This window comes from Salmo salar, chromosome ssa03 (genome assembly GCF_905237065.1).
Source record: "Salmo salar chromosome ssa03, Ssal_v3.1, whole genome shotgun sequence".
Taxonomy (NCBI): Eukaryota; Metazoa; Chordata; class Actinopteri; order Salmoniformes; family Salmonidae; genus Salmo; species Salmo salar.
The window spans coordinates 47,073,516-47,096,045 of NC_059444.1; the positions used below are offsets into that span (position 1 = coordinate 47,073,516).

Consider the following 22,530-nt stretch of genomic DNA (forward strand, 5'->3'; position numbering starts at 1 on the left):
CTTTATCCACACATGGATAGAGAGAAGAGAATCTATGGGATATACATGGCCATGGATGAGTAAAGAGAATGCAAATACAAAGGTGCAATCTAGAACCAAAAAGGGGTTTTCGGCTGTCCCTATAGGTTGACCCTTTGAATAACCCCTTTTGATTCCAGGCAGAACCCTTCTGATTGCAGGTAGAACCCTTTTGGGTTCCATGTAGAACCCTTTTCAAAGAGGGTTTTACCTAGAACCAAAAAGGGTTCTCCTATTGGGACAGCCTCAGAACTCTTTTGGAACCCTTTTTTCTTAGAGTGTAGTATTGACATGGATGGGTAGACTAGATTATAGTTAGTGACCCTAGTCTCTGTTTGTCTATCAAAGGGTCCTCTGAGTAAAGATTAGTCTTTGTTTGGTAACCACTGTGCACATTGGTGGTATCTTATCTTACATCCACAATTGCCCTACGTCTGCCCATTAAGCAGTTGACCAGCCCATTCTCTGGCCTTGGAATTTTGTTGTCCCACATGGGTAAAAGGCATGTGAGGAGTGACCTGGGGCCCTGTTTGTGTATAACTGCAACCTCCGTGTGCAGACTAGCAGACTCAGGTCTGTGTTGGTCCTGCATTAGAGAACAGACTCTAAATGTAGAGCCTATACACAAACAGTAAACCTAGCCAGAATACCAAACAAACGAAAGCAGCCACACTCCACTGTCACTTTAATGGCCTTTTCCCTATTTTCTCTTAGTCAATTATTGCCTACTTCTTCTCTCACTTACTCACTCGCTCGCTCGCTCGCTCGCTCGCTCTCTCTCTCACTTACTCACTCTCTCTCACTTACTCACTCTCTCTATCTCTCTGCCCCTATGACACTGTTCTGGGAAACCCTTCTGTGTTCGGATGGAACATCTAGTCAGAGGCCAACACTAGCAGCTACCCGGAGTTCATTCAGATGTCTGATGGAAACCTTATGCTCCTTTGATTATGAATCTGTTCAGAATAATCTGGCTCAAAACACTTTTTCTTCATTTTCTTTCCTTATCCTTTAACTGTTTTTTCAACTTTCATTTGTCATTGGGTGCTTTGGGGCCTGTCATGCCAAATAGTGTCCCTCGGCCAAATAGTGTCCCCCTCTACGTCATAATGGGATTTGATGAGTTCTAGCTTCTGTCGCTAGGGCTGTTGCTAAAACTTGCAAATTTCTGACCGGATTACGTAATGAACCAAAGCATTCGTAGCTACGCTGGTGGCTTGGCTCGATTTTACTTCGTAGTGGTCGAGAAGGATGGAGGATGCAGGCAGTTCTAGTTCTATTTCACAGCATAAACACTCGCTCAGTTTGTGCAACATTATTACCTCAAAATTGCTCTCCAAGGATGGTGTTTTTGACGGTGACAACCTTCTAACTACCTGCTGCTTCAGAGGACCGAAAAGACTGGAAGGAGAACACTTTCTTTACCATGTATTTGTCTTTATATAAGTACATAATAAATAATTTAAGCTGTTTTTAGATTGACGTTAGCTAGCTTGCAAGCAAGCAAGCTACTGTAACTGTTATTGAAGCTTTCTGTTTGTATCTATCGTTAGCTTGCACTTCAATGGCATCTCTCAATGAGATTTTATTTTATTTTTCCAACAAGGCAAAGTACTATGAAGACAAAACTGGTTTCGACAAGAGGTGCAAAATTCAGAGAAATTCACAATTCAGGGTAACGTTAAGCAGTTAACTTCAATTAGATAACTGCACGGATTTAGCTATGTACAACCATTTTTCAACAACCATTTTCCATCTAATGTTAGCTAGTTGCTAGCTATCCATATAGTTCAGTGGAGGCTGCTGAGGGGAGGATGGCTCATAATATGTAGTAAATGGAATGGAATCAAACACATGGTTTCCATGTCTAGCTATAAGTTATACCTGATCAATCAAATGGATAGGTGTAAGCAATTATGGTAATTCCAAATGCCCTTAAAACCTCTTTGGAGTAGGAGGGACTCTACCGTCCCACCTGGCCAACATCCGGTGAAATTGCAGAGCGCGAAATTCAAAATACAAAATTGGTAATATTAAACATTCATGAAAATACAAGTGTCTTACATCGTTTAAAAGATTAACTTCTTGTTAATCCAATCGCTTTGTCAGATTTCAAAAAGGCTTTACGGTGAAAGCACACCATGCAATTATCTGAGGACAGCGCCCTGCGTACAAAAGCATTACATACATTTTCCAACCAAGTAGAGGCTTCACGAATGTCAGAAATAGCGATAAAATTAATCACTTACCTTTGAAGATCTTGCTCTGTTTGCAATCCAAAGGGTCCCAGCTACATCACAAATGGTCCTTTTGTTCGATAAAATCCTTCTTTATATCCCAAAAAAGTCAGTTTAGTTGGCGCGCTGGACTCAGTAATCCACCTGTTTCCCTCGTTCAAAATGCATACAAATGAATCGCAAATGTTACCAATAACTTTGTCCAAACAAGTCAAACAACATTTCTAATCAATCCTCAGGTATCCTAATATGTAAATAAACAATAAAATTTAAGACAAAGAATAGTATGTTCATTACCGTAAATAAATAACGAAGTGTCAAAACACGCGCGTCAAAACACTACAGCCAAAATGGGAGCCACTTACAAAAACAAAAAATTCTAGCTCATTTTTCAAAAAACAAGCCTTAAACACTTTCTCAAGACTGTTGGCATCTAGTGGAAGCCCTAGGGACTGCAATCTGGGAGGGATTCCTTTTATATTCCCATACACAGCCATTATAATCCAGATGGATTCTCCTCAGGTTTTCGCCTGCCATATCAGTTCTGTTATACTCACAGACATTATTTTTAACAGTTTTAGAAACTTTAGAGTGTTTTCTATCCAATACTACCAATTATATGCATATCCTAGCTTCTGGGCCTGAGTAACAGGCAGTTTACTTTGGGAACCTCATTCATCCAAACTTCCGAATACTGCCCCCTACCCCGAAGAAGTTAACTAGGTGTCTTTGCTAAACAGACACAGAGAGGGGGGAGGATGAATGTGAGAAAGAAAGGATGAAAGTGAAAGAGGGAGAGAGAGGTGGGAAGAGAGCAGAAGACAGAGAGAGAGAGAGAAACAGAGAGTGAAAGACAGCAGTGCAAATGTACTTAGACTTGAGTATTTCAACAACTCTTCTCTTCCAACTTGTTAGGCAATCATATCTACCTACCGGGGAAGGATGGCCAGCCACACAGGAGGGTGATTTTTACTAAGGAGAAGGAGGCCGTGCTGACCGAGATGCATGCTGGCCATTTTGGGGGGTGAAGAGCATGATTGCCAAAATCAACCTATGCTACTTCTGACGGGGAATTGTCAAGGAGCTGGACAGCTGGGCAAGTGAAATAACCTTGTGTTCATCAATCACATTCTATTATATTTGAAATTATTATGATTTCAATGAATGTCATATCAGAGAGCACACAATGTTACAATTTGTCACTTTTTGCTTAAAAGTCTGTGGCACTGGAGTTGAAGCCCATCAAAGTTGTTTCAACACATGATCGGTAAGTGACCCAATTTTGCCTTGATAAGTTGTTTTTAATGGTTTCTTTATTTGACCACAGCAGAGTTCAATATTATAGAATGTGTGTGTGTGTGTGTGTGTGTGTGTGTGTGTGTGTGTGTGTGTGTGTGTGTGTGTGTGTGTGTGTGTGTGTGTGTGTGTGTGTGTGTGTGTGTGTGTGTGTGTGTGTGTGTCAGTATCCTTACAAATATGAAAATCTGCATACTGTATGACATAGACACAGGTAAGAGTAAAGTAATCTTCTCTCTAACACTTTAAATGTTAGGGGTGGACCTCATTGGACCGTTTACAAAATCCAGGAAATGGCAACAGCTGGTGTCTGACTGCGACCGATCACTTTACCAAGTGGGTGGAGGCAATAGCCATTCAGGTCAGTAAAGGAAGAGTACGTGCGTAACTCTAAATTCATGTAACCCATTAACCTCTAAGGGATCGGTCCCCCCTCCCCGCGCGGGACGGTTGAACTAACGTAGGCTAATGTGATTAGCATGAGGTTGTACGCAACTACAAAAACTCCAAGGACATAGACATATCTGATATGGGCAGAAAGCTTAAATTCTTGTTAATCTAACTGCACTGTCAAATTTACAGTAGCTAATACAGTGAAATAGTACCATTCTATTGTTTGAGGAGAGTGCACAATTATGAACATGAAAGTGGGTTAATAAACCAATTAAGCACATTTTTGCAGTCGTGATACAACATTTTGAACAGAAACGCAATGGTTCATCGGATAAGTATAAAACTTTGAATGTACACTGCTGCTATCTAGAGGCCAAGATCTAAATAGTGCCTGGGCTGTAATAATACATAATGATATTAATAATAATAATAATACATTCTCTTGCATTTCAAAGATGGTACAAAAAATATGTTTGTTTCTTTGTATTATCTTTTACCAGATCTAATGTGTTATATTTTCCAACATTAATTTCACATTTGCACAAACTTCAAAGTGTTTCCTTTCAAACGGAGTCAAGAATATGCATATCCTTGCTTCAGGTCCTGAGCTACAGGCAGTTAGATTTGGGTATGTAATTGTATGTGAAAATTGAAAAAAAAGAATTCGATCCTGAAGAGGAAATGGTGCTTGGACCCCTACAAACTATATTTGTTTTGTATGATACCCATCAAGGACGAGACTAGCGAGGCCACCTCCAAGGCGATGGTAAACATCTTCAACATCTTCCCCCCAGGAGGTATCCCGTCCACCACAACCAGTGAGTTCGGATCAGTCTGAATTTCTGTGCTCTGAGTCGGACGGGGACCAGCTTGAGGTAGGCTATACCTTCTGATCTGAAGATGGATTAAGATTGAATCCTACTACACTGGCTTTGACATTTGTCAGATGTAGCAGGGCTTGAAAACTATTATGGACTACGAAGGGAAACCCAGACGCGAGCTGCCCAGTGACGCGAGCTGGGCCAGACGGATTACCCGGACGTGTACTCAAAGCATGCATAGACCAACTGTCTTCATTGACATTTTCAACCTCTCCCTGTCCGAATCTGTAATACCTACATGTTTCAAGCAGACCACCATAGTCCCTGTGCCCAAGGAAGTGAAGGTAACCTGCCTAAATGATTAACGCCCCGTGGCACTCACGTCGGTAGCCATGAAGTGCTATGAAAGGCTGGTCATGACTCACATCAACAGCATCCTCATGGACACCCTAGACCCACCCCAATTCGCATACCGCCCCAATAGATCCACAGGTGATGCAATCTCAATCTGGACAAAAGGAACACCTATGTGAGAATGCTGTTCATTGACTAAAGCTCAGCGTTCAACACCATAGTCCCCACGAAGCTCATCACTAAGCTAAGGACTCTGGGAACACCTCCCTCTGCAACTGGACCCTGGACTTCCTGACGGACCACCCCCAGGTGGTAAGGGTAGGCAACAACACATCTGCCACGCTGATCCTTAACACTTTGGGGCCTTTAGGGGTGTGTACTTAGTCCCCTCCTGTATTCCCTGTTCACCCACGACTGTGGCCAAACACGACTCCAACACCATCATTAAGTTTGCTGACGACACAACCGTGGTAGGCCTGATCACTGACAACGAGGAGACGGCCTATAGGGAGGAGGTCAGAGAACTGGCAGTGTGGTGCCAGGAGAACAACCTCTCCCTCAATGTGATCAAGACAAAGGATCTGATCGTGGACTACAGGAAAAGGCGGGCCAAACAGGCCCCATTAACATCGACGGGGCTGTAGTGGAGCGGGTCGAGAGTTTCAAGTTCCTTGGTGTCCACATCACCAACAAACTATCATGGTCCAAACATACGAAGACAGTTGTGAAGAGGGCATGACAAAATCTTTTCCCACTCAGGAGACTGAAAATATTTGGCATGGGTCCCCAGATCCTCAAAAGGTTCTACAGCTGCATCATCGAGAGCATCCCAACCGGTTGCATCACCGCCTGGTATGGCAACTGCTCAGTATCTGACCATAAGGCGCTACATAGGGTAGTGCGAACGGCCCAGTACATCACTGGGGCCAAGCTCCCTGCCACCCAGGACCTGTACAATAGGTGTGGTCAGAGGATAGCCCATAAAATTGTCAGAGACTCCAGTCACTCAAGTTATAGACTATTTTCTCTGCTACCGCACGGCAGGCGGTGCCGGAGAGTCAAGTCTGGGACCAAGGGGCTCCTCGGCAGCTTCTAACCCCAAGCCATAAGACTGCTGAACAATTAATCAAATGGCCACCGGACTATTTACATTGACCCCCCCCCTCCCTTTTGTACACTGCTGCTACTCACTGTTTATTATCTATGCGTTGTCACTTCACCCCCACCTACATGTACAAATTACCTCAACTAACCTGTACCCCCGCACACTGACTCTGTACCATTGCCCCCTGTATTCTCGATATTGTTATTCTTATTGTGTTATTTTTTATTATTACTTTTTATTTTAGTCTACTTGGTAATTATTTTCTTAACTCTTCTTGAACTGCACTGCGTAAGTATGCTTTTCACAGTAAAGTCTACACTTGTATTCGGCACAGGTGACAAAAGTTTGATTTTGTTTGATCTTCCAAAAGTGTTGAAAAGTGCATATCTCCCATTTATAACACAGCACTAATCCATCACATTTTCTCACAATAACCTGTGTGTTTGCTTATTTATGTCTCTGTCTCCTACCCTGTTCTCTTTAACTCTGCTCCTGTTCTCCAGGACCTATGGGTTTTGCCTAACACCCAGACCTGGATCCACCTGATGTCCTCCATTACCTGTTCTCCAGGAGCTAGGGGGTTCTGCCCAACACCTAGACATGGATCCACCTGATGTTCTCTATTACCTGTTCTCCAAGACCAAGGGGTTCTGCCCAACACCCAGACGTGGATCCACCTGATGTCCTGCATTACCTGTTCTCCAGGACCTAGGGGTTCTGCCTAACACCTAGACATGGATCCACCTGATGTCCTCCATTACCTGTTCTCTTTAACTCTGCTCCTGTTCTCCAGGACCTAGGGGTTCTGCCCAACACCTAGACATGGATCCACCTGATGTCCTCCATTACCTGTTCTCCAGGACCTAGGGGTTCTGCCCAACACCTAGACATAGAGCCACCTGATGTCCTCCATTACCAACCACCCTCCAACTTTTCATTACATCATCTACAGCTACTGTTGTTGTCATGTTGTCATTATCCTCTAAGAAAGTTATTGCGCTATCATACTGGGCACATATGTGAAATACACTGATTAAAAACACTAGCACTGCAAACACTCAAAACAAAGAGAGCAGCGGTGCCTAAATGTAACCTTTATTTAACTAGGCAAGTCAGTTAAGAACAAATTCTTATTTACGATGACGGCCTACTCCGGCTAAACCCAGACGACGCAGGGCCAATTGTGCGCCGCCCTATGGATACAGCCTGGACTTTGCAGTCTCCCGTTTCAAGTCCCCCTTCTGAGACTGGCTGCCTGTTGAGATCAAGTGACAGGCAGAACCTCGCAACCACCTCCTCTATATTCCAAACACCAGAATTCAGTATTTTAGTCTATGATTGCCATGTGATGGCATAAACAAATCTGTAAAAAAAATGACCCAATTGTACCAAAAACAAACAAAAGTTTATGTATTAAAATCTTAAATATTGCCAGGTTGGTTTTCACAGCGGTTTCACAGGGTGTTCATTATTGTAAGTTATCCTTTGATTATATTTATTTTCTCCACATTATTCATTGTTGTATCCTAGGACCTACAATACATACATATTCAACCACAAGGGTGTACTAATGAGCTATGCAAGAAAGATAAAAAAAAAAAAATCATAATAGAGGACAATTGAAATTAGATTATTTCAGTATAGATAAGGGAAGGGCAGGTTAAAATAAAAACATGACAGCCAGACAAGCCGGTGTATGAATCAACCTGATTTGCATATGAATGGAGTGGACATTAGCTGACTTCCTGATCTGTAAGTAACTTTAATGTGTCAAGTAGATTACATGTTTTCTTTACCATTTCCGAAATGTAGCAATGTTTTAAGATATGGATTTCATGTAATGTTAACAAGGTACCGAAGAGTAGTTTGAATGAATTTTTTAATTCAAAACTTGTTTAAACAGCTAAATTGTCACGGAAATCAGCCTTGTTTGCATAGCCATTTGGCATGACAGGCACATTTGCACATGAAACTTTGTCACAACCTGTCTCAGCCTGCCCTCTCTGGACAAGCACACACGCAAAAACACACTACCCCCCAGAGTGTGGTTCCGGCCATGTGTCCAGCAGCAGCAGTTATTGTGGTCGTGAGGCCTTTGAGGCTTTGCTCTGCTCTGTAATCTCACAGAAGGCCACTGTCAGCCAGTACACACACATCATATACTCTATCCAGACACACAATATCACTGGGCACTGCCAGCTGAGAAAGTCAAGCTATCCTTATGATTACAGTAGTGCGTGGCATAAATTAACCAGCTAAAACCGTTCATGGGTCACTATATTATAATCCTGTGTTTTTGTTATGCAGTTACTGCAGGGGTTCTGAACTTTTCTGTTTATTATGGATTGACTGATGTTTCCATGTTGCACAACACAGTCTGTAGCTAATCCAGCCAACTCCATAACACATCCTCACCCAACACTGCAAAGCTCGCTTACTTTAACCTCTCTTGGGTAGGGGGCAGTATTTTGACGTCCGGATGAAGAAGGTGCCCAGAGTAAACTGCCTGCTACTCAGTCCCAGAAGCTACGATATGCATATTATTAGTAGATTTGGATACAAAATCTCAGAAGTTTCTAAAACTGTTTGAATGATGTCTGTGAGTATAACAGAACCCATATGGCAGGCAAAAACCTGAGAAAAAATCCAACCAGGAAGTGTGGAAATCTGAGGTTTGTAGTTTTTCAAGTGATTCCCTATCCAATTTACAGTGTCTGTGGGGTCATTTTGCACTTCCTAAGGCTTCCACTAGATGTCAACAGTCTTTGGAACGTTGTTTCATGCTTCTACTGTGAATGGGAAGAGAATAAGAGGTCTTGGAATCAGATGACTGAGAAAATGACATGAGCTCAGTGGCGCGCACTCCCGTGAGAGTTAGCTGTGTTCCTTTTCTTTTTTGAAAACAACGGAATCCTCTGGTTGGAATATTATGGAAGATTTATGATAAAAACATCCTAAAGATTGATTCTATACATCGCTTTTTTGACTTTTCATCTGAGCACAGTGGATTTGGATTACTCGACTGAACGCGCAAACAAAATGGAGGTATGTGGACAAAAAGGATAGACTTTATTGAAACAAATGAACATTTATTGTGGAACTGGGATTCCTGGGAGTGCATTCCGATGAAGATCATCAAAAGTAAGTGAATATTTATTATGCTATTTCTGAGTTTTGTTGACTCCACAAAATGGCGGGTTTGGTTTTGTGACTGAGCGCTGTACTCAGATTATTGCAAAATGTGCTTTTGCTGTAAAGCTTTTTTGAAATCTGACACAGCGGTTGCATTAAGGAGAAGTGTATCTATAATTCTTTGAATAAAAGTTGAATATTTTATCAACGTTTATGATGAGTATTTCTGTAAATTGATGTGCTCATTCACCGGAAGTTTTGGGAGGCAAAACGTTTCTGAACATTACACGCCAATGTAAAATTAGGTTTTTGGATATAAATATGAACTTGTGTAACATGAAGTTTGTGTAACATGAAGTCCTATGAGTGCCATCTGATGAAGATCATCAAAGGTTAGTAATTAATTTTAGCTGTATTTCTGTTTTTTGTGACGCCTCTCCTTGCTTGAAAAATGGCTGTGTGGTTTTTCTTGTCTAGGTGCTGTCCTAACATAATCTAATGCTATGCTTTCGCCGTAAAGCCTTTTTGAAATCCGACAAACTTCAGATTTCCACACTTCCTGGTTGGATTTTTCTCAGGTTTTTGCCTGCCATATGAGTTCTGTTATACTCACAGACGGTTTTTGGTTTGGGTAGGTTTTAATAGTCACAGTGGGAACAACATCCCCTATACACTTCCTGATGAACTCAGTCACCGTGACCATGTAAATGTCAATGTTATTCTCAGAGGCAACCCAGAACATATCCTGGTCCGCATGGGCAAAACAATCTTGAAGCATGGATTCTGATTGGTCAGACCAGCGTTGAATAGACCTGAGCACGGGTACTTCTTGTTTGAGTTTTTGCCTATAGGAAGGGAGGAGCAGAATGGTGTAATGATCTGATTTGCCGAAAGGGAGGTGGGGGAGAGGGCCTTATAGCCATCCCGGAAGGGAGAGTAGCAATGGTCAAGGTCTTTTAGCGCGAGTACTGCAGGCAATGTGTTGATAGAACTTCGGTAGCATTCCTCAAATTTGCTTTGTTAATTAAGGATCGGACCCTTTTTTTCAATTTCCGCCTAAAATAACATACCCAAATCTAACTGTCTGTAGCTCAGGACCTGAAGCAAAGATATGCATATTCTTGATACCATTTCAAAAGAAACACTTTGAAGTTTGTGGAATTGTTAAATTAATTTAGGAGTGTATAAAACGATCATCTTTGAAATGCAAGAGGAAGGCCATATGTTGAGATAGTGGTTCCTCTTTTAAAAGTTGCGTCATACTGCGTCACACCTTGCGGGCTGCTGCAGAATTCTATGGCACGTTATTTAATTGTCAGCTATTTTTACCATTAATGCAAGTTAGTGCTAGTTTGACCACCAGAGGGCATCTTTGAGAAGCATTTGATAGCCTTCCATATTGGCATTACTAGAGAATTGAAAACCTTTTTTGCAAGAACATGGTATGTGGGATTGATTTTTTAGAAATTCTGCTTAATCAATTTCATGTTTTTTCTATTCCAAGAAAAACGAAACCCTCAGGGTTTCCGTTAGGATGGAACAGAAAATATGATGCTGTACAACGTGACGGTCGGGAGTAGGCTACAGCATAAGAGGATTGGAGGATTCTAAATTAATATCTATAATTTACACACCCTAATTGTAGTCTAACCAATACCCAAATGGAGATTCAATGAAAATAAACATCTCATTGATTTATCAAGACCAGTCCACATGCCTGTCTCAGAGCAGCGTGAAATGATGCTGAACTAGTTATTGCCTCAAATCCTATTGCTTTTAACTTCTGAAGTGACTACTCAGGGAGAAAAAGGTGTAGATTCAAGCGCAGAGCGTGGCAGGTGTTTAGTACGCCTTCGCAGAAGGCAGGAATCGTGATCATAGGCAAATCGTGGACCAGGAATCGTGGTCAATGGTCATACATAGGTAGGCAAACAGGCAGGTGATGCAAAACTAGGACTGAAGGCTATAACTGGTTCTCACAAATGAGCTAGGAAAAGGCTTAGTAGAGTCCAAACAAACACTTCACATAGGCACAGACAGAATGAACTGAACTAAATAAGGAGCTGATGAGACCAGGTGAGTAACTAACAGGTGAAATCAATGAACAAAAATGAAAAACAGGGCTATGTTCAAGAACACAAAGAAACAGGGCTACGTTCAAGAACACAACGAAACAGAATACAAGGTTGACTAAGAAAATAAATACAGAATCTTACAACTCAATATGCTTTTTAAATAAATAAGACCTAAACCACATTACTCAACACTAGCGAGACTCATTCCGCCTACGGTAGGCCTACAGTATATCTAAAAATATAAAGGTATATTGTCCTGCTAATAGCCCATAATGGGCTATTATAATACTGTACATGGTGTCCAGGTCAGGATAACCAAAACATTTACTTATTAAAGACTATCAGAAAGAATGTATATTTTTAGTATTGTACCTAATGTTGGCTGTTAGGCTAAATGTATTTTTTTTCTTCTCCAAATGCAGACAATGACCACAAACACACTGCCGCCTGGGGTTTTGCTCGGCAAATTAGGTCATAAACTGGGTCGAGACGCCAGCAGAGTAAGTAGATCTTTATGTAGTAAAATAAAGGTTAAATATAAATACATAAATAAAAGACCTACAACACCTACAGTAGACCTACAGTATATCTAAAAAATATTTTTTTTCATCTCTACATGTAGGTCTCCTGATTTAAACCCTATCTAACTTGGCTGGCATCAACTGAAAACATGCATCTGTAATTCTGCCAAGCCGACAAGCAAAGATGAACTGGTCAAGGCCATCAAGATGTTTGGCTAGAGAAATTGACGATACAACAATGCAACAAATACAGTGATCATCTCAGCAAGGTTTTACCTGTGGTCGTGGAGCTGCGTGGAATTGCAACTAAAATGTACTTTATCCTGTTGGGGCTACAGGTTAGCAATGGACCCCGAGACGGGATTGCTTACAAGGTTGGAAATTCAAAACATCAAAAATCTAATAATTTCAATTTCTCAAACAATCAACTATTTTACACAATTTAAAAGATAAACATCTCCTTAATCTAACCACATTGTTCGATTTTCAAAGAGGCTTTACGGCAAAAGCATAAAGTTAGTTTATGTTAGGACAGTACATAGCCACAAAAGTACAAACATCCAGTTTCAATTCAAGGTCAGGCGTCACCAAAAGCAGAAACCAGCTAAAATTATGCACCAACCTTTGACAATCTCCATCAGATGACACTCCTAGGACATTATGTTATACAATACATGCATTTTTTGTTCCATCAAGTTCATATTTATATCCAAAAACAGCATTTTACAGTAGCGTGAAATTCAGATTTTTTTCTTCTCTGAAATGCTTCCGGTGAACATAACAAAATTACTATTCGAAAACATTGGTAAATTATAATATTGTCATTCAAAGAATAATATATTATCATCTCGTAATTGCTACCGAATGGCCAGATCTCAAAATAACTTTACTGGGAAATCACATTTTGCAATAAACGGGGTGCTATGCTAAGAACAACAGGCTATGCTATACAGTTAGCATCATCTAAAATCGATAATAACATTGTAAATACCCCCTTACCTTTGATTATCTCCATCAGAAGGCACTGCCAGGAATCCCAGGTCCAGAACAAATGTGGTTTCTTTTGACAAAGTTCATAATTTATGTCCAAATAACACCAAGTAGTTAGTGTTCATTATGCTCCCACAAAACGTGGTGGGGGGGGGGTGTAAAATCACGCGAAAAGCTAAAAAAACCTAGTAAATAATCTATTTACGTTCGTTCAAACATGTCAAACGTTGTTTAGCATTAATCTTTTGGTCCATTTTTAACGTTAAACATCAGTAATATTTTCACACAACCTATCCTATGTCTAGATAAACAATTATGACAAACTCACGCTTCTCAGATTTATGCGCAGGCGCAAAAAAATGAAGTGACGACATGTCAACTTCCCTGCATTCTAATTTGCTCTCTGTTTATCATAGACGCTTCAAACAACTTTATAAAGATCGTTGACATCTAGTGGAAGCCGTAGGAGTTGCGAAATGAATCCTTTCTCACTATGGTATCTATAAAACAATGACACTAAATAGTACAGTCACAAAATCCACATTTTTTTTGATCTATTTTTCACAGGTTTTTGCCTGCAATATGAGTTTTGTTATACTTACAGACACCATTCAAACTGTTTTAGAAAATTCAGAGTGTTTTCTATCCGAATGTGTTGATAATATGCATATCCTAGCTTCTGAGTTGGTGTAGGAGGCAGTTAAAAATGGGCACATATTGTTTTCAAAATTTCTCAATACTGCCCCCTAGCCCCAACAGGTTTTAAATAGACATCTGCATATTTAATGTCTTTTTCCTCTTTATTTTATTAACAAAAGCATAACGATGTTGATGAAGAAATACTGTACTGCTGTTTTGAGTAAGAAATGTAACACTTACGAGTACTTAAAATCTCTAGCTACAATAAATGCTGCCTCATGTGATTTCCAGTTTGCTCAAAGTCCAGTGTAGTTCCTTGAGGGCCATTGTGGTATCGGCTTAAAGGGGGAATATACATGGCTGTGACTATAACCAAAGAGAATTCTCTTGGGTGTTAATAATATGGTCAACATTTGATTGTGAGATATTCTAGGTCGGGTGAACAAAAGGCACTTGAGTTTCTGTATGTTATCGCAATCAAACCATGAGTAGTTAATCATGAAACATACACCATCCGGAAGATGTATCTTTATTCCTGTCTGCACAATGTACTGAGAACCCAGCTGGCTGTATGGATGGGGACAGTATATCCGGAGAGAGCCATGAAACAGAACATTTTACAGTCCCTGATTTCTCTCTGGAAAAAGATCCTTGCCCTGAGCGTGTCTACTTTACTGTCCAAGGAATGAACATTAGTGAGTAAAATCCACGGAAGCGGAGTCAGAATAGAAGTCTACTCCGAATACCTCTTCTCCGCCGGCGGTGTCTATGAGCAGCCGCTGGGATAACTTGAATTGGGTACGGACAAAGGATCCAATTCGGGAAAGTTTTATTTCTGGTCGTAATGCTGGTGAGTTCCCGTCGCTCTGATATCCAAAAGTTATTTATGACTGTATGTAATAACGTTCTGGGCTAATAAAGTAAGAGGTAAAACACAAATAAACGAAATACTGCAAAGTTTCTTAGGAACTAGAAGCAGAGATGCCAATACTGTCGGTGCCATCTGTTGAACTTCCAGATGCACTGTACAGTTTTCTAAACTAATCCAATCTGTTGGATTTATTGCACCTATTAATGAGACGGTTGTTCCAGTTTAGATGATTGAGGTAGTCTCCGTATTCCATCCTCCAGTCCTTCTGAATGCAGGTTGTGGGTGATTAACAATTCCACTTGTTGGATACCAGCATAATGTGACTTGCAGGCTTGATCTGGTCTGTAAACCAGAAGATTCCTAACAGCACTGTGTTATGGTATAACTAGGCCCTCAAAGAAAGGCCTTATGATATACAGTATGTCAAGTATTGTCATAAATAAAACAATTTTAAAGGCTAATAAGGCTTGTGGAACTGTTCATTGAGGGATCTAGAAAGAATATCCACAGTTAAAGGGTCTAGGAAGAACCTTCAGATGACAAAATAGTTATTGGTAGAACCTTTCATGAACTGTTCCAGGCAGAACCCTTTATAGAGTGTTTTAGGGAGAACCATACACACAGGGTTCTTTGAAGAACCCTAAAAAAGGGTTCTAGATAGAACAATCTGCAAAATGCTGGGTTGTTTGGAAGACCCATTTGCTGGGTTGCAGGCATTGGGTCACATTGGGTCATTTCACAAAATATCAAATTGATTTTGCAAGCTCGTGAATGAGGATTGTTGCAGCTGCATCTGAGCTGCAGCCAGCACTGAGTGGAATAACTTTGATGGATTAATGGGAAAGGCATTGTGGCTGACCAAAACTGTGAATAAAAAGCTAGCTAACTTTGCTAATTATCAATTCAGGTTAAAAAGACCTTGCTATCATAATTACATATTCACAGTCATTGAAAAGTTTAGATAATGTTAGCTATGAAGCTAGCTAGCAAACAAACCAATGCATTCTAACTCAAACATTAGCTAGCTAGCTACTTAGCTAACATTTTCTAACGTAGCTGGCTAGCTAGCTAGCAATACATTTTCCTGTGCTGTGTGTGATAGCAAAAATTGAAGGTTTTTGTTGATGTTTCGCTAGCTAGCTATGTCAGCGCCTGTAGAATGTGTGTGTTCTATAATCCTAACGTTAATGTTGCTATGTGGTGCATTATTTCAAGCCAGGTAGCTGGCGAGATAATTTAGCGTAGCTAGCTCAAACTACAGTTGAAGTCAGAAGTTTACATACACTTAGGTTGGAGTCATTAAAACTCGTTTTTCAACCACTCCACACATTTCTTGTTAAAAAACTATAGTTTTGGCAAGTCGGTTAAGACATCTACATTGTGCATGACACAAGTAATTTTTCCAACAATTGTTTACAGACAGATTGTTTCACTTATAATTCACTGTATCACAATTCCAGTGGATCAGAAGTTTACATACACTAAGTTGATTGTGCCTTTCAACAGCTTGGAAAATTCCAGAAAATGATGTAATGGCATTAGAAGCTTCTGATAGGCTAATTGACATAATTTGAGACAACTGGAGGTGTACCTGAGGATGTATTTCAAGCCTACCTTCAAATGCATTGCCTCTTTGCTTGACATCATGGGAAAATCAAAAGAAATCAGCCAAGACCTCAGAAAAACAATTGTAGACCTCCACAAGTCTGGTTCATCCTTGGGAGCAATTTCCAAATGCCTGAAGTTACCACGTTCATCTGTACAAACAATAGTAAGCAAGAATATACACCATGGGACCACACAGCCATCATACAGCTCAGGAAGGAGACGCGTCCTGTCTCCTAGAGATGAACATACTTGTGCGAAAAGTGCAAATCAATCCCAGAACAACAACAAAGGACATTGTGAAGATGCTGGAGGAAACAGGTACAAAAGTATCTATATTCACAGTAAAACGAGTCCTATATCGACATAGGAAGGAAGAAGCCACTGCTTCAAAAACGCCATAAAAAAGCCAGACTACGGTTTGCAACTGCACATAGGGACAAAGATCGTACTATTTGGAGAAATGTCCTCTGGTCTGATGAAACAAAAATAGAACTGTTTGGCCATAATGACAATCATTATGTTTGGAGGAAAAAGGGGGAGGCTTGCAAGCCGAAGAACACCATCCCAACCGTGAAGCACGGGGGTGGGCAGCATCATGTTGTGGGGGTGTTTTGCTGTAGGAGGGACTGGTGCACTTCACAAAATAGATGGCATCATGAGGCAAGAAAATTAGGTGGATATATTGAAGCAACATCTCAAGACATCAGTCAGGAAGCTAAAGCTTGGTCGCAAATGGGTCTTCCAAATGGACAATGACCCCAAGAATACTTCCAAAGTTGTGGCAAAATGGCTTAAGGACAACAAAGTCAAGGTCTTGGAGTGGCCATCACAAAGCCCTGACCTCAATCCTATAGAACATTTGTGGGCAGAACTGAAAAGGCATGTGCGAGCAAGGAGGCCTACAATCCTGACTCAGTTACACCAGCTCTGTCAGGAGGAATGGGCCAAAATTCACCCAACTTATTGTGGGAAGCTTGTGGAAGGCTATCCGAAACGCTTGACCCAAGTTAAACAATTTAAAGGCAATGCTACCAAATACTAACTGAGTGTATGTTAACATCTGACCCACTCGGAATGTGATCAAATAAATAAAAGCTGAAATAAATCATTCTCTCTACTATTATTTTGACATTTCACATTCTTAAAATAAAGTGGTGATCCTAACTGACCTAAAACAGGGATTTTTTAAATCAAATCAAATTGTATTTGTCACATACACATGGTTAGCAGATGTTAATGAGAGTGTAGTGGAATGCTTGTGCTTCTAGTTCCGACCATGCAGTAATATCTAACAAGTAATCTATCAATTTCACAACTGCCTTATACACACAAGTGTAAAGGAATGAATATGAACATGTACATAAGAATATATAAATGAGCGATGGCCGAACGGCATAGGCAAGATGCAGTAGATGGTATAGAGTACAGTATATACATATGAGATGAGTAATGTAGGGTATGTAAACATTATATAAAGTGGCATTGTTTAAAGTGGCTAGTGATACATTTATTACATAATATTTGTCATTATTAAAGTGGCTAGAGATGAGTCAGTATGTTGGCAGCAGCCACTCAATGTAAGTGATGGCTGTTTAACAGTCTGGTGGCCTTGAGATAGAAGCTGTTTTTCAGTCTCTCGGTCCCCACTTTGATGCACCTGTACTGACCTCGCGTTCTGGATGATAGCGGGGTGAACCGGCAGTGGCTCGGGTGGTTGTTGTCCTTGATGATCTTTTTGGCCTTCCTGTGACATCGGGTGGTGTAGGCATCCTGGAGGTGTCCTGAAGGGCAGGTAGTGATGCGTTGTGCAGACCTCACTACCCTGTGGATTAAATGTCAGGAATTGTGAAAAACTGAGTTTATATGTATTTGGCTAAGGTGTTTGTAAACATCTGACTTCAACTGTAGGATTCTCACCCGTTTTGGCTAGCTAGACCAGCTACCTAGCTAACGTTATATATTTTACTAAACTAGGCCTATTCCCTGTCTGGGTTCATTTAACATGGTTTTTGCTAGTTGGCAAGCTTCTAACTCATGCTTTTACAGTGGTTCAGTTACTGTATGTTTTTTGCCTTATTGTTTCCATGAGTTAGCTAGCTAGCTTTAGATAGATATAGCTTAGTTAGCTACTTATTGAAATTTGTAATTGTATTTACTATGGACCTCTATTAGCTGCTTACAAAATCAATGTGTACGTGTGTGTATAGTGCGTATGTTATCATGTGTGTGTGTGTATGCATGTATCTGTGCCTGTGTGTGTCTCTTCACAGTCCCCGCTGTTCCTAAAGGTGTATTTTTATCTGTTTTGAAAATTAATTGTTCATCCAAGTTTAAGCTATTTTGTCTCTCCACTTAAACCATATAAAATGTATATCTTTGTCCTTCAAATACTGAAGATGACATGCTCCCGAGAGTGTTTCTCCCACCACCGTGTACTGAGTGCAGGTACAGTACCAGTCAAAAGTTTGGACACACCTACACATTCAAGGGTTTTGCTTTATTTGTACTATTTTCTACATTGTAGACATGCACGGCACTACACTGGGGCTAGGGGGGCTATAGCCCTGCCCCCTCAAGCATTTTAGTATTTTTTTTTATTTTTAAATAAAGAAATATGTGTGTTCGCGCACATTAGACTATGTTACCTCTAGCTAGCTAGTCGCCCATCTCGCCCCATTGCAATGGACCGTTTTCTGATCAAGAGTAGAGTGCGGGTAGAAATTGAAAATCCAGACCCAGACCCTGTCTCCGAGGGGGCCAAAGAAGAAGAGGGTGAAAAGAAAGATGAGTCGGAGAGAGAAAATTGTGAGCTAAGACGTGAGGGAGCACCAGAGCAGGTCGTCGCTGCTTGCTGCTCCACAGCCACCTCTCCCTCTGATTTAAACCGGTCACCTGTTGAAGAACCAAGGCGCTCTCTTCTTCAACGTTAACCAGCCACAAAAGTTGGACAGCAGGATCGCTACTTCAATCGTAGATGGTATGAGGATTACAAATGGTTGGAAAATTCTATTTCAAAGGACTGTGCTTTCTGCTTTGCATGACGCCACTTTCACCATCCAGGAAACCATGGTGGAGAGAAGGCAGCATTTACCCACAATGGCTACCAGAACTGGAAGAAGGAGACAAGTTCGTTCAAGACACACAATGCTAGTGTGGAGCATAAATATGCAATGAGTGCATGGAATGAGTGGACTATTCAGAAAGAGTCTGGCTCAACAATATGCAATGCTCTAAGTGATGGACATTCGAAAATAGTCGGAGATAACAGAGAGTATATGAGAGCAGTTGGAAAGAAAATAAGAACAGTGCGGAACAGTTAGCAGCACACTGGAGTTCCTGTCCATGCTTAAACCTTACAAAGACTCCTTCGTGGACATCTATAAACTTTTACGCATATCTGTCACACTGCCAGTAACCTCCGTGTCATGTGAGCGCAGTTTTTCCTGCATGCGGCGTGTAAAACCTACCTGAGAAACAGAATGGTAAACCCTCGACTCAGCAACCTTGCCTGCCTGTCCATACATGCAGAAAGAACCAAGGCCCTGGATGCCCAGAAGATTATAAACTCATTTGCACTGAACCACAACAACAGACGCATCATCCTTCTATAAATCCTCTTGCCGCACGGATCCCGTTAGCGGGATCAACAGCCAGTGAAAAAAATCAGAGCGCCATATTCAAAACCAAATCTAATAATTTCTATTTCTCAAACATAGGACTATTTTACACCATTTTATAGATACACTTCTCCTGAATCAAACCACGTTGTCTGATTTCAAAAAGGCTTTACAGCGAAAGCAAAACATTAGATTATGTTAGGAGAGTACATCGACAAAAATAACCACACAGCCATTTTCCAAGCAACTAGCATGCATCACAAATACCCAAAACACAGCTAAATGCAGAACTAACCTTTGACGATCTTCATCAGATGACACTCCTAGGACATCATATTACACAATACATGCATCTTTTGTTCGATAAAGTTCCTATTTATATATAAAAACAGCATTTTACATCGGCGCGTGACGTTCAGAAAATATTTTCCCTCAAATACCTCCGGTGAACCAGCGCCACAATTTACAAAAATACTTGTCATAAACGTTGATACAAAATTAAACTGTCATTCAAAGAATTATAAATGAACATCTCCTTTATGCAAACGCTATGAAAGATTTCAAAAAAGCTTCACGTGGAAAGCACTCTGCAATAATCTGAGTACTGAGCTCAGGAAAATACACTAGGCTATACAGATAGCCACCATCTTGGACTCATCTAAAATCATAATTTGCATTAGAAATATTCCCTTACCTTTGATGATCTTCATCAGAAGGCACTTCCAGGATCCCAGGTCCACAACAAATGTTGTTTTGTTCGATAAAGTCCATAATTTGTCGAAATAACTCCTTGTTGTTAGCGCGTTCAGTAAGCTACTCCAAATGTAGAAAGCGCGCAGACGATGTCGCGACGAAAAGTAAAAAAAAGTTGTATTTACGTTCGTTCAAACATGTCAAACGTTGTAAAACATCAATCTTTAGGGCCTTCAGAACGTGAAGATTCAGTAATATTTCATCCGGACGGTTCCTGTGTCTTGAAAAAGGTTTTGGAATGGGAGGATCCATCCTCATGAACGTGCGCCAAGAAGTGATGTCATTCTCTACCTCAACAAGTTCCCCTCCTTGAAATTCGATCTCTGTTCAACATAGACGACTCAAACAACTTTGTAAAGACTGTTGACATCTAGTGGAAGCCGTAGGAAGTGCACAATTATTACTACGCCACTGTGTATTCAATAGGAAACGACTTGAAGAGAGCCCATGCATCCAGATTTCCACTTCCTGGTAGGATTTCTCTCAGGTTTTTGCTTGCCATATGAGTTCTGTTATACTCACAAACACCATTCAAACGGTTTTAGAAACTTCAGAGTGTTTTCTATCCAAATCTACTAATAGTATGCATAGTTTCTGAGTTTGAGTAGGAGGCAGTTTAATAAGGGCACATATTTTTTCCAAAATTGTCAATACTGCCCCCTATCCTTAAGTAGTTCTGTAAGGGGATAAAACAACACTTGGTGAGTAACTGATTAATTTATTATAAATATGCCATATATTATGTGGTATTATGTTTGGTAAATGTGTATATTGTGCGCCTGTCGTAGCCTCATCTATTATTATGAATTTACAACTGAAAGGCCTTTTATTTATTGACAGTGTTCGCCAGTGATGATTCAATGGTGCTGATCTGGATGGAACAAGAAGATGCATGCATATGTATTTTTGCAATAGAAATATAATCACTAAGATTGTGAAGATAGCCAGTTCGTTTTACAAGTGTGCACAGTTAACAGGCTAAATGCATTGCACTTCTCGTTGTGGCTGCACTTTGGATATTATTAATTTAGTTTCGGACGTTGTGATCGCCATTTCATCCAAAACATTATTACCAATGCAGTTGTCTGATTATGCATATGAAATAAATGCAATTCTTGTGCATGGGCGCTGTCCTTTGCACGTGAAAGACGTTTTGGTCATTGCCTTGTGGTCACTTGTATTAGGCTTATAGCTATTTTGTTGAATATTCTTTGGCCAAATTAAATTTAAAATTACATTTATATTGAATGTGCTGTGTGCCATATCTGCTTTACTGAAAAAACGAGAACTTCCTTATATAAATATTTTAATACATCCAGATAGGCCAGTTGAGAACAAGTTCTCATTTACAACTGCGACCCTGCCAAGATAAAACAAAGCAGTGCGACAAAAACAACAACACAGAGTTACACATGGAGTAAACAAACGTACAGACAATAACATAACTCTGAAGTCATGAAAATCGACAATTTTCTTAGCATCCCCACATATTGGTCAAACCCCCCCTTAGCACCGGGAGAGAAAGAATCCTGGCACGCCTGATTGTAACATAATAGTGAATACATCAAAATTATGAAATAACACATGGAATCATGTAGTAACCAAAAAAGTGTATATGTAATATTTGAGATTCTTCAAAGTAGCCACCCTTTGCCTTGATGACAGCTTTGCACACTCTTGGCATTCTCTCAACCAGCTTCATGAGGTAGTCACCTGGAATGCATTTCAATAAACAGGTGTTTTTTATTTCATTTAACCTTTATTTAACTAGGCAAGTCAGCTAAGAACAAATTATTATTTACAATGACTGCGTACACCGGCCAAACCCTAACCAGGAGGATGATGTGCCAATTGTGTGCTTCCCTTTGGCGGTCCAACGTCCCGGGCAGTTGTGATACAGCCCAGGATCGAACCAGGGTCTGTGGTGATGCCTCTAGCACTGTGATGCAGTGCCTGAAGCTGGTCGTGTTCGTGCCATGGGGGAGGTCTTTGTGGGCTATACTCTGTCTTTTCTCAGGGTAGTAGGTTGGTGGTTGGAGATATCCCTCTAGTGGTGTGGGGTCTGTGTCTTGGAAAAGTCGGTGGGGTTATGTCGCTGTT

At 40.6% G+C, this 22,530-nt stretch overlaps 1 long non-coding RNA gene across 1 annotated transcript; it reads left to right on the top strand.

Annotated features, from left to right (window-relative positions):
• Positions 1-3,108: 3,108 nt before the first annotated feature.
• On the top strand, positions 3,109-7,670 carry LOC106600654 (uncharacterized). Its single transcript, XR_001327878.2, has 3 exons — positions 3,109-3,522; positions 3,808-3,912; positions 6,728-7,670. It is a non-coding gene; the product is annotated as an uncharacterized lncRNA (long non-coding RNA).
• The last annotated feature ends 14,860 nt before the right edge of the window (positions 7,671-22,530 follow it).